Source organism: Cyanistes caeruleus, chromosome 10 (assembly GCF_971803275.1).
Source record: "Cyanistes caeruleus chromosome 10, bCyaCae1.hap1.1, whole genome shotgun sequence".
NCBI lineage: Eukaryota > Metazoa > Chordata > Aves > Passeriformes > Paridae > Cyanistes > Cyanistes caeruleus.
The window spans coordinates 9,122,448-9,136,105 of record NC_141710.1 but is presented as its reverse complement, the minus strand read 5'-3'; the positions used below and the strand labels follow the sequence as shown (position 1 = coordinate 9,136,105).

Here is a 13,658-nt window from a genome sequence, read left to right as displayed (position 1 = left end):
TCTAACCTTTTTATACTTATTTTTTAGAGGCTCTCCTTGGAATCATGAATCTCTGTAGGACAGGGTGGTGTGTGCTCACTTGGATAATGTAATTGAGAAATAAGAAAAGCCTGAGCGCAGACGGTGCTAGTCTGGTGTGGGAGTTCTGGCACAGGCTTTGTGCTGCAGCCTCTCAGTGCCCTGGCGTGGGATCAGCACTTGAGCTCATGTCAGAGAGGCTGGCAAGTGATAAAGAAAAGGCTAATGTGAGGAACAGATGCACCTCAGATCCAGATTTGGGAGGCAAGCATTTGTATTGAGTTTGCTTAGAATCAAATGCTTTTGCAGCAGGTTTGGTTGAGTCACACCCCCCAGTATCCATCCAGCTACAGCACTCTGCACATGGTTCAGAGAGCTCAAAAACACACAAGTTATTGATATGCAGTTTATTCTACTCAGTCTAATTAGCTGAGGCTGTCTGAAGTGCATTTGCTCAGGGAAAAATGTTTGTCAGGCTTGGGCTTCTAGGTCTGTTGTTAGAAATGTGACCATTAGGAAATAATGGGAATGGCAACTTAATCTCATTGCATTGTTGAAACTCTGAGTTTTTTTCAAGTTTATTTGGAATCTGCAGATCCCATGCTGGCACTTTTCCTCACAATTGCTAGTCCATTATTCTGTCAGTGATGCCCATTTAAAACACATGATTTAATCTTTAAAACAATACCTTCTAGTCTACTGAATTTTTCTGCATGAAAATGGAGCTATGGAATAGAGATCTATGTGGTCTCTTAGCCAAGATTATTCATTCTTACTATTTTATTTTTATTTGTTGCATGTCCTAATTAAACTGCTCCTGGTTACAAAATTAGGGAAGGAAGAAGACCCAGGCAAAATCAGCCACATTAAATAGAATTATTTATTAAGGGTAAACTGCTTTTTTACTAGATTTTCTGAGTTATTATACCTCCAAGGGAATGGAGGCACTAGAAATAGTCTATCAAATTCCAGTCACAACCTTAAGCACTTGGATTTGTAATACCTCTGTTGTGAGTCAAATGTAAGAGTTTATCACTTTTAGAAGATATATTTTGCTCACCTCTGCAAAGAAAAAATGGTTCATATGCTGAAAACTTATAAAGTTATAAGTGTAGTCCAGCAGGACAGGGATATTTCAGCACCTGACACTGGAAAAAATAAAAATTTCCCTCCACAGTTAAACATATTTTAAAGCTAGAGGAAATAAAAAAAAATATCTCTTCGCTCTTAGGAGGATATTTTTGTTACAGTTTTTCAGAACTTACTGAAGCTCATATTCATAGGAATATTCTGTAGTCCAGTTGACAGGTCTGCCAGGAAACATCTTTATGGCACTAATGGAAAGGGAAGCATGTGCTGCTTTGGTTTAAGAAAGACTGTTATTGAAAAAAGTCCTGACTTTACACTCCAATATTTTTTATCAGTTGTGTTTGAAGGGATGGGGTCTGGAGAGTAATGTTAACATGATTCAGAGAAAATTAATCGTTAGTCAGCACTTGTCTCATGTACTTGGGGTCATGGCCTGTTCTAAACTAACTTTCTTCTTATTCAGTGATGCAGGAAGGAAGATTTAAAACCAGCAGGAGGGTAATAATAGTATGACAGGAAGGAAAAGGTCACTGGGAACAATATGAAAGCTGATTAATAGGATCATCCTCATAGGTGAATTAGAATTCAGCAAATGACTTTTCTATTTCTCATTCTTTCTCTTCTCTATTTCTGGAGCAATGCACCCGAACAGGTGCATCTGAAAAATAAGCCTTAAAAGCTTTAAAGCCTGGAAGAATTTCTTTCCATTGAATTTCCTTTGTATTTTTCTTTGATCATTGGAGTGCACCAAACAAAATAGAGTTTCAAGCTGTGTATAGATTTTAAGAAGAAACCAACAAAATATCCTGACACCAAAAATCCCCAGTAACACCAAAGCACTCATGTTCATGCATGTGCTTGATCCAATGGAAGAAAAACGGCTTCTGCTGTTCAAATGTCATGAAAAGTGGTTCTCAATATTAAGCAACAGCGTTTCATATGCCATGCAGTTCATGATATGCTTGATCTCAGTTAAGTGAGGTTTAGGATGCAGCTTTATCATAATCAGTATGTCAGGGGGAGAATAAAATGCTAATAAGTAAATGGATAAAAACCATGAACCTGTAATGCAGTGTTGCTGTAAAAAAGGTCTTTAGAAGGTTCTGAAGGTGGGATTTCTCTTCCTCACCTTTAACGATCTAAAAGCTGGTGTTTTTTGTACACAAGGTTAAAACAGAAAAATACCTTCTGAGTGTATATATACCTTCAGAAAGATGCTTCTGCATTAAAGTTGCCTTCTTGAGGTCAGAACAAGTCTGCTAGCTTTAAGAGGTACAACTCAGATACAAACATCCTCAACAGGCTGGGCAGTGGGAAAGTCTCCAGCTTCCTGTTCTGATCCCCTCATTCTCCTGGCAGTGCAGAGCCAGAACTGTTCCCCAATACTTTCTGGTGAACCTGCAAGCTTGGCTGCACTTCCCATGAGTTTGCAATGTGCTGTTCAGCCTTAGGTTTTGAACTGATCTCTTCATGTACTGGGAGAATGCATTGTGAATGTGACTTCAGCTGTAAACTGGAGGACTAAAATCATAGAGCACTTCTTTGGTATTTTAGTTCTGATTTTCTGATTGCTCTAAGGAAGTGAAATATCTGCTGGTGAAATATTTTGTTGCACTGTTGATTTATGTTTTCAGTTGATTTATTTTCATGCCATTTTGATTAGTTGCCTTTATTGCCTTTATTTTTTTCTGCTCCTTGACTGCTACCTCCCAAACAGGCTCACAAGATTTCTACAGGTAGATACAGTGTCCACTGCAGGTCCACCACCGTGTGTGAGCACAGACTTACATGCTCAAATAGGGTTTTCAAGCCTTCTTTGTATTTTTTTCTGGGCAAGTTGTACTTTAGACTGTAAAGTGAACATAAAGGCCAGTATCACTTAGGCTGCATTATTGTTTTGTCCAAATATTATTCAGTAATTTCCAGGGTATACATCAAGTTTGGTGACATGCACTTGATAGTTTTTTTCAGTGCTATATAAGGAACTGGAAATATAAAGTTCCATTAAAATGCAAAGTTTGAGTAAGAATGGATTTTATTCAAGTAATTTTAAAAGTGCTATAACCAGACCCTTGAGGAAAAGACAAGGGAAGAAACTTAATTCTTTCATGCTCTAATTCTATATTCTGACCTTCATACACTGAAGTTTGGTTCTGACATGGCTTTTCAATATTTATCCCATTCACTTGCTCACTTTGATGAGGTATATTAGGCCTAGCAAGTTGCATGGGATCTTGAGGTAATTGTTCTGTGGAAAATCTCTCCTGCGCTAGAAATATTTACTATTTATGACAACTGCCATCTGCCAATGTGAAGAGCTGAAATGTCTATGATTTGAGGTTTCAAAAAGACTTTAACTTCTTTTTCTTGGTGGCAATAAATTAATTAGCCTTAGCAGAACAAATCAGCTAATTGGATTTATTTAGATAACTTCTAGTTATTTAAGGAAAAACTGCTGACATCCAGTTCCTGAAGATGATGCATTACATCAATGTACAGAGATGTCTGTATTCATTAGGAGGTGGCACTCGTACTGTCAAAACAGTGAAAGAGTTCCTGGACAGTTAATCCTGGACAGCATTAATGGTATGGTAGCAAGAAAAGACGAACACACAGTGAGACAACACTTCTCTTTAAATGGTAGAAAAAAGGAGCTGGGGGAATGAAATCTGTATTCCATGAACTGAACTTGGAGCAGGCCTGCTGCAGTGCTCCTCTGTGGCTTACTGGGGCTGGGAATTGACAGCAGAGCTGGAACCAGTGTCAGAACATCACCACTTACCCAGAGCCAGTCCCCATCTGGTTCACATCTTGCGAGATGACCAAACAGGCAACGTGTTGAGAACGTGGCTGTGATGATTTGGGGTTAAGTCCATCCTGCAGCTTTTCAGCATGGGGTGTCTCTGACTGCTCTTGGAGTAAATCTCAACCTGAATCAACTAACTCTGAATTTAAACACAGAAAAATGGAAATCATAATCAGCATTGGCACAGAGATCACAGTGGCAGAAAACTGAGCCTAAAGATACTTAATAAAATACTTTTTGAAAAACATATTGTTCTCCTCTACAGCTTTGTTTCCCTCTCCCTCTCTTTTATGACTTTTCACAGCTAATAATTTAATTTTAATTTTGAGATTTGCAAAATTTCCAGTTTTCCTTTTACACAGTTCAATGGAAAATGCTTATTTTAAATGCACGTTAGAAGAGCTTGGTTCTGTGTTAAGGTATTAATTATCTTTGGTGCTCTCCACCTCCTTGTAACAAGAGAATAAGTCACCACGGCAGCTTGCCATAGAACCAGAGACAAGAAGGAACTACTTAATCTAAAAGGCGGTACTGGCACAGGAACAAGTATATGGATTGATCATAAATGCATTTAGGCTCCAAATGAGAAAAAATATATCTATGCATGCTTGAGCACTTTTATGGAGGAAGAAAATGTAATTGTCCATAGAAGGTAAATTTCTTCTGTGAGAAGAATCATAAGATGTGGTGTGTGAAGACAACTGGGAGTGGTGACCCTTGGAAGGTTTGTAGATCACCTCTGTGGAACAGGCCATGACTAAAACCAACAAATGACACATTTGTGTCAAATGCACACTCGCGTCTCCCACTGTCCCTGTGTTCCCAAGCCACCTGCCTGAGACTGGAGCAAGATCTATGGTAGTCTAGTTACCATGTCATAGCAAAGTGCACCATCTGTTAGCCAGAGAAAAATATCCTGGCTTCCTGTAAAATCCACATAGCAATTAACTGCTGCTGCCTTGATTTCCACTGGGAGCTCTGCATAAGCGTAGGACGCCCCCCAGGCAGTAGGGACTTATTTGTCAAACTGCAGTTTGTGGTTATACAGAGAATACTCCTGCACACAAGTCATCTGTGTGAGGAGTGCTGGGTGGAGTTCTGGCCTGCATGGTACGCTTTTGTGCACAGAACTGAGTATTTCAGTCAGTTTTGATGCTCCTTTATGCTATCCCTTCCATCTGTGGTGGCTGACATGCAAAGGGGCCCTTGACATGACAGTTTCTCAAATATATAGTTCTAAGATGATTATCAGACCTCAGAATTGTACCCAGCTCTGCAGGAAATAAATGGGTGTTGTAAAAGTCAATATGAATTTTACTTGGCTGATATACTAAGGAGGAGACTCCCAGGTGTAACTGTAATGCCAAGGAAGGCATGTGAAGAAAGCAGCTGGGAAAAAAATGTTGGAAAAGACCCCTAGAAGTTAGAAAGAAGCATTCTGAGAATTGGCTCTTTGAACAGGAGGGTGCAGTAGGGACTGGATACCCTGAATTATGCCTGGTTTTTGGAGTTTGGTCTCCATGGAAAAGTAGCAGCACAGCTAAGCTCTTTTGAGATAACTGGGAAACCTCTGAGTGTTCTAAATAGATTCCCAGCTAACAGCTTGATCTGTGACACTTAATCCAAAGAAGACTGGAAAGTTGTACTTCAGGCTAGAAAGGTTGTGGTGAGTGGCTATACACACCTTTAGATGTGTATATATAGAGGAGTTTGTTAGATTTGTGTTTACTAAGGTTTGTTTCAGAAGTGTTCATAGACCTGTAACATACATAGAAACAGGAGAGTCCCCACTTCTTTTCAGAAATTAACTGTGTAATTGTCCCTTAGATTCAGAACTGGATTGAATTTTTTAAGATCAGTTTTTAAATCATCTGAGCATTTTTACCCAGACTGTTCTTATGTCTTCTGATATCTTAGTGTAAAGGCAAAGCATGCAAGGATATTGTGCACTTGGTCAGCTGGTAATATCGTACATGTGAAGTTCTGTACTGGTATTTGGGCTGTTATAGAGGGTGAAATTTCATCACCCATGCCTCTGCATTCAAAGCTACAAATAGCATAACTCTCATAGAAGGAACCATGGTACTATTTTGAAAAACTGAAGGGAAGACACAGTGGTGTCCACTGAAGCTCTGGAAGGGGGTGTAGGGCTGTCATTTTGGTTATCTCTGAAATGCAGTCTGTGTGCAGCACTGAGTAACTGTGAAAACCATTCTTTTGCTGCAGAAAAGTCACGTATGGGTACATATTTCTGCAAGACAAGAAAGTTTTCTTAAGTGCATTACCTGATTGTTTTGGTTAGAAGAAACAAGGATGTCATGTCCACATAGACAATTTCTCTTTTCTGCTGCAGCTTTAAAAATGGTATGATACCTCTGGAAAACCCTGCAAGAGCTGGTGAAGAAGGTCTAATAGTTTTCCATCACGATTAGGACAGCAGTTTGCTGCCTATCTTTAATGATGCTGAGAGGCTTGTGACAAGCCCAGATGTCCTGTCTGAACTCATTCTTCTGATGAATGGTAAATGATTCTGTAACAACATTTCTCTGGGGGTGGTTGAGTAGTGGCTATATTGCACTTCCCTTAGCTTGCTCTCTTTTCCGTGGGGACTAGTTAAGGGATAGTTCTTAATTGTTTCTAAATGTCTAATATCATATTCTTGCTAGGAGGGACAAACTGTTGCCACAAGAGTTGCCTTTTGATAAGGGAACACATTCTGCATAAAGCATTCACTCCTTAGCGTACAGTGCACACTAATTATGACCCCTTCTTTCTCCATGTAATATAATATAACCTAGGGTTTGTCTAAGCCCATGCCAATCCTGCATCTAGAATCAAGAGCACTCAGGATTTACTTGTGTTTGCAATTTTGTGTTGCAAAAACGTGCTGAACTCGTTACAAAAAGGGGGTTGCAGTGAAAATATTTTATAGTAAGCTGTACATTCCAGCTAATAATTCACATGGGGTAAATGGAGCCCTGTGCCCTGGGACAACTGAAGGCCCTGTGAGGAGAGCCCTGTCTTGACATGTCTGTAGGATGGGGAAAGATGAAATTTTCAGTTCTCTTGCAGAACAGTTTTCTATTTGTCATTTGGATCCTGCCTGAGTATATGGTCTCTGAAATCAAAAGCAGCAATACTGATAAATAAGAAAGGAACACAGTTTCAGCCATGTCAAAACTACAAGGCTTGGATTACGGATAGAGGCAGTTAGTGTTCACAAGAAAATTAGGTGCTTTCAGCATGAGGTAGTAGATGAGTAGAATATATTAGGTTCTGAAACTTGAACTGAATTTTTAGACGTACTAAAATGTACATCCTTAGTACTTGAGAGTGCTATTGTCTGGCTCATTACCTTTTTAGTCTGAAATCTGACTGCCTCCAGGAAAAGATTAAGGAGCAGTGCGTGTATAGGGGTCTTACAAAAGACTTTGTCTTAGAATAAAAGTCTTGTGGGCAGCTTGTCATTGGGAAAACACAATCTGGAGCCTGCTTCTATTGTTTTAAATGGATATGAAGGGAAGTGGGTTGTAATGATGTAGAAAAATACCAATATTTTGCTTGGTGATTTATAATATTTATAATATTTTTAAGATGTTCTGTATGAAAGTTCTGACTATCTTTAATCTGATTGGATGGACAATTCTTGGCTTAACAGGTTTCAGAGGAAAGGCAAAATCATCGTGTTTTTTTCAGCAGTGGGTGAACTTTTGGAAAATTGAAAAAAGTTTACAAAAATGAAAATCTCTATTTTCTTTACTGTTTTAGTATTTTAGTGTTTGGAACCACTGTTGCCTTTGAAATTGAAGTTAATATAAGTAAAAACCAATAATTAAAAACCCCCACACCTTCAATACTTAAATGAAGTGTTTTCAAATTTGAAGTGGAAGTGTTTTGATTGACCCAAACAAAATACTTCTCTTTGAGGACTGAATAGAAGAAAGAAATGAAAAGTGTTTCAGTTAGAGTTTGTTGCAATTTTTTTACACAATCTGCTTAGGGAAAATTTTGTTAAAACTCAAAAATCTCGGCTGATCTGAATTCAGTTTCTAATTCCTAATCTTTATGAGAATGTAATCAGAGGAACACTTGGTTTAATCAATTGTGGCATGAAACTCTAAATGTTACTAAAACTCAACACATTGGTTTTACCAAAACATTTTGGTCAACTCCACAAACTTCTGTAGTTTAATGTCTCGAAGAATCCTGATAGAAAATATTCAGCAGCTGCTGCTGCTTTGATGGCATCTTTATATGTTAAAAATGCTGAGGGTTCTGCTTTGATATGAAATAGGGTTCTTAGCTCACTGAAAGTGAAGTGAAAATTTATCTCTACACTGCATTGTAGAATATTTGCTCCTGGGACTCATTCAGGGAATCAGTTAAAAATGCCAAAAAAACCAAATAGACAGGAACTGTAAAGAAGGGCTGTGTGATCACCTCTTAAAAATCTGCAGAACAGATCCCCAGTTAATTTTTCATATCTCCATGGAAGCTGATGGCCCTGTAGGTCCAGATGATTTTATGGAAAAGGCCTATGCATGGATGCATCTGACTGATTGTTGTTTCTTGTTCATCGTTATCTGCATTTATTCATTATCTTTCCATAGACATAAAGATTTTTGCAAATGTTAATGTATCTAACTGTATAGTGAAATATATAGCTGAGAAAATTACTGCTATAATGCAGAGGACCAAGCTGGGAAAGAAATAATGTAGATGACTGGAATAAAACTATGCAGGACATGAGTTGAAGGCTGGCAAAGTATGCAGTTCTGACCATTGGTTTTGTCTGATAATTCCAACATTTTCTTTCAGTAGCATCCTTATGAGAATAATTTATCTTGTAAATATTTTAAAATTTTCTACCTTTTTTTTTTTGCTTCTTTTTAACACAGTAATTTCATATTATATGCATTTTCCCTATTTACTCCATGCATTTTTTTATAAAGATTTTTTTTAGTCCTCTTCTATTAATTTGCATGTTTTTTTAAGGCTTTCTACTGCTGGTGTGAAATCTTTTTAAGTATGTTAAGAATTCTTTATCTTTTAAGGACTTTTATGCACTGCTTCACTTATCTCCAAGCCTCTCCATGTTCTCTTCGTTTAAATCTGATGTCCAGTTCTAAGACTTGACAAAGGAAAGTGTATTTCTCTTTTTATGTGAGCACACATCAGTTTTTAATGCTAATGGAAATTAGGTGTGTGTTGAGACTAGAACTGACCTGGTGGAGACCAATGTGAATATTGAAAGAAAAAGAGACATGTTGACTGAAGAAAGATAAACATCATCCTTTTTGTCATATTGCTTCCCCTTCCTTTCTGGTTTTTACTTCCCCTAAAAAGTAACCTTTTCTTCTATTTGTGTAACTCAAGAAGTTCTGGAAATATTGACAGTAAGAGAAAAAAGTGAAAAGGATAAATGAACAATGCTTAACTTTTTAATATAATTGTTTTTCCTGTATTTTTCCAATAAAAACACAAAATCTAATATTTTCATTTTTTGGTATTAATTTCCATTATATTCCTTAAAGAACAACAGAAGGGGATAGCAGCACACACCAAGATTTCTCAGGCTGTTTTTTTTTAGCAATTTTTTTTTGTGTGCAGTAATTTCTGGGGTAAATACCAATAGATTGTTTAGTAAATATGGACATTATTATCTTTTTACTGTTCACCAGTGACCAGTTTGGCTCCAAAGCTTGCATATCTCATTTCTCAAAAGCTAAAAGTTCTTGGTTTGCTTTCAAATATCAGGCCATGTGTTTTAGTCAGCTAAAGTTTAGTCAGTAGAAGTTTTGTATCATTTCTTTGGTACCAGAATGGTTTCACTGAGATTTATTGGTAAATTTGCTTAATGCTGCATTATCAGCTATATTTTGAAACAAGGGCTTTGTGTAATAAGATTTTTTTCATTTATATATGCAGACTCTTTTTGTGGTTAAGATGATTAAGGTTTTGCTGGTTAGGGGTATGTCCATTTGGTTTATGTATAAATCCTTTCTCTGATTGTCCTGCAAAGTGGTGAGCATGGCCTCTTCAAAAATCAGGCCCACATCTCAAAAGGTGTGCTCAAAGGAAGACACATTTTAATGTTATGATAACAGAAGAATAAGAAATAAAGTAGCATATCTAGAGAATTGACTTGAAAGCAGCAGAAATCTGAGACTCACGTGCTGTTGTCATTTAGAGTATGGTCCTGACTCTGAGGGAAAGTTCATCCTATCCTAGGACCCATCTTCAATGTCATCTTGTCCTTCATCCCTCAGATTCAGCTGGTGGTATAAAAGCCCTAGCCCTCCTAAAGGCAGTGAGAGCAGAGGCTCTGCTCTTGAACCTGGGATGGGGGAGCATTGCTGGCAGACTTGTGCATGAGCTTTGCTGTTTTTATCTGCAGAGAGCATTCCCACACAGCCCTGCTGGCCTGGCTGGATGTAGGGCTCTGCTCAAGGTCTCAGCACCGAGCAGGAAAGTCTCAGACCTTCAGTGCCATTGGTCAAGTTAGGGAGATGTGGCTGAAGATCTGATTGTGGTGCCTACTGCATGGCAGAAGACTTCGAAATGCTGATGTTCTTCAATCCCAGGGTAACTAATATCCCAGCGTGCTCTTTGTTATGGGGCTCTTCTCTGGATTTCTGCCACAGGAGAAATCACAGTGATTTTCTGTATCCAAGGAGCCCTGACTTTGTTGCAGCTGTTGTAGAAAGGAAAAAGGATTTTATTACAGGCTGGGCCATGTGTTTGCACAGCTGGTGCTTCCTCTGACTGTTGAGATGTGATCTTACCTTCAGCTTCTACTTCGGTGGAGCTGCAGAGTGTGGGGAAAATGGTTCTGGTTTTTGCATCTGTGGTGATGCATCATTTGATCTGTGGTGGATCTTTTGTGACCTGAAGTCAGTGATTGTTTGGAGGACTTGGTGGTAAAAATATCAGCAGTGGATCTTCATGGTAGGGAGGCAAACAAATCCTACTGGTGGAACAGCATTGCGATGTAAGTTCATTTAAAATGATGTCATGTGCTTTGTTTACACCAGTCTCTTTTAAAATATATGCTTAGTAAAAGGAGGGAAGCAGGAAGTCTTTAGAGTAAATGAAACCAAGATATTGCACTTAGATAAATAGAAGTCATATTTTAGGGCAGATATTGACTTACATGTATTATGCTTCACTGATCTTGCTCCTCAATCACACAATCTGTTCTAATTGACACAAATGTATTTCCTGTAAGTTAACTCAGAAAGCATTTCTCATGGCTAAGTTCATGGTAGCACACAACAGTTGCTAGGAGTAGCAGCCTAATGATTTCCACTTTGATAATGCAGTGACATTGCATGTATATTTAATAATAGAATTTTGGTTCCTATCAAAAATAAATTTAGCAGATTTATTAATTTGAAGAAGGATGTTAAATAATTTTCCTAGACTGCTCAGTACAAATCACTTGGAGGCTATATAGAAGTCTCTCCTAGCACTGATAGCAACACGAAAAATCACACATTGTTTTGAAAAAGTGTTAAAATTCCCAGAAAATTCTGTGAATCTTTGGGTGAAGCAGTAAAAATATCTCGTATCTGTTAATCTTGTTCCCTCACTTACCCTGCTGTAGCGAACTGTCGAAGGTTATGTAAGAACAAGGCAACTTTCCTTAAAAAACCAGAACTTTTAGTGAACATACTGGAGACCAGAGCTTGCCTACTGAATCAGCTCTTCCGTTCAGGTTTTACAAACTGTGCTTTTTTCTTCTTATTTATTTGCTCCATGGGGAAATAAAATGAAGAGAAAGCACCAGTACCTCTTTTGTGCTGCGTTGTTTCATGGTCCTGCCCATTTCTGGACAGTTGGAGTTTATTTTCTGGCTGCTCTTTGCACTAGCTTTGCAAATGAAAGGTTTATTAAAACCACTGGCATATAAACCTTTAGGGCAAACAGCCCAAGTGCAAGTATGTTGCTACATTTTGGCATCCCAAAGGTTTCTAATCACAACAGAATTGTGGTTTTTCTGGTTTAGTAGCACACCTCTGCACAGCCCACCAGTGGGATCAGTCAGGGGGAAAAACTGGATTTATTTGTACTGTTGCACTTGTAAAAAATCCAGTGAACTAGAAACCACCACTGTATTTCCACTTGCCTGAGTTACATTATTCCAGAAAAAAGGGAGAGACAAGTGGACTTTTGTGTGTGTAAAATGTGGCAGGTTACAGTCACGTTTTCCTTGTAGGCATTTGCAGCTAAGACGAGCTGAGATTATCCACAAATCTCATTTTCCCTTGTCTCAGGCGATATCAAGAGCCTCCTAACAGGATTACAAGGACTTTGATCTGTCTGCTCTGCTGACTGCTGCCTATGTGGCACTGCTGCATGGCAAGAGGGATAAAGGAAGCTGCTGTGCCTGGCACAGTGCATGCCCTGGCCTTTCTGTCTCAGTGTTGCTTTTACTTATCTTAGGTAATGCTCCATGGGCAGAAAATTTATCAGCTGACGTTTTTGTTGGCCAAACTCTTTCTTTCCCTATAAAAACTGATTTCAATAATTTTTCTAAAAGGACACCAAGTTTGTCTTCCAGAGGAAGCTCTCCAGCTTTAAGTGTCAGTTAAGCAGTCCAGATCAAGATGGTAAAATCATGGTAAAATCTTCATCTAGCAAAAGCTGTGGCAGCTGCATTGAACATCCTCTGGAACAACATAATCCCATTAATCCCCAGTAGACTTTAACTTCCCCCTGTAAAAATCACATCTTCTTCTCTTCATAAAACCTTTAAAAGCTTTAGGAAGTGTCTGATAATAAGTGTGTTCTGTCACCATAACTGCACATCCTTTTCCAGATCAGAACCCATTTAGTCCCTGTCAGTGGATATGAGAAAAAGGAGAGGGAGTCTTGGAGATCCACAACAGCACATGGAAGATAACTGAGCATGTTCACTGTGGAACATGAGCAAAAATAAGTCTGAGTACTTGAGAAGAGTATTAATGAATAGCGAATGTGTGAGAAATAAAAGGGAACAAGGGGAAATTGTCCGATGGTCATCAGTGCCTAGTATCATATCTTATCACTATCAATGATGTGGAGGAATTCTCTGGAGAGGATATCTGTGCAGTGCAGACAGATTTTCAAGCTTTAGCCAAAGCAGTGACTGCTTCTGCAGCAGCACCACAGATTTGGGTGTCATGGTAAGATTCAGGCCCCTGCTTGACCAGAGCACAGCCCTAAGTTCCATTTCCAGATGTAGGGAGATGATGTGATGACTCAAAGATGTGTGTGTTGGTGCATTCACATTCTAATCCTAAACTCATTCTTGAATTGATTTTTTTTCTTGTATTATGTCAGCTCTGTTACCCCAGCCCAGGATGCTCCTGGGGGGACAACACTGGACTCAGATCCTTATGGTGTAACAGCCCCCAACACACTGCTTCTCCTGCCCAGGAGCTCTGTGATGGGCTGGCTTCTGAAGAGTAGGGGTGGGAGAGAAACCTCACACCCATGCTAGGGATTTCTTTTGTAGAGGGGCTGTGAGATTCAGGACTTTCTTCTATATTTCTGAACTTTCATAAATTGGAATGAGCCAGAAAATGGTTGCAGTTCTCACTTAGATCATGGCAATAAATTAGAAGATTTTTATAAGTAGCAATCATATATACCATTTCAACCTTTTTGATAAAAGTAGGAAGAAAGAATAACATCTCTTGTTTATTAAGTGTTAGTGATTTTATTTAGTTAGTGTTGTTCAATAATTCTTTAAATTTTCCTT

General features: G+C 38.6%; 1 protein-coding gene and 1 long non-coding RNA gene across 12 annotated transcripts in view; one reads left to right on the top strand and one right to left on the bottom strand.

Moving 5' to 3' along the window:
* The window catches only part of LOC147651284 (uncharacterized), a 178,642-nt gene that overhangs the window by 25,236 nt on the left and 139,748 nt on the right, over positions 1-13,658 (bottom strand). For 10 of the 11 annotated variants that reach the window (XR_015274682.1, XR_015274699.1, XR_015274691.1 and 7 more), the window contains one exon: positions 3,890-4,052. This is a non-coding gene — a long non-coding RNA (uncharacterized LOC147651284). Of the gene's footprint in view, positions 1-3,723; positions 4,053-13,658 lie in introns of those variants that run through there. The other variant, XR_015274695.1, reaches the window with a different exon arrangement.
* LOC111933541 (uncharacterized) overlaps positions 1-13,658 on the top strand; it is a 234,127-nt gene that overhangs the window by 169,905 nt on the left and 50,564 nt on the right. The window lies entirely within an intron of this gene.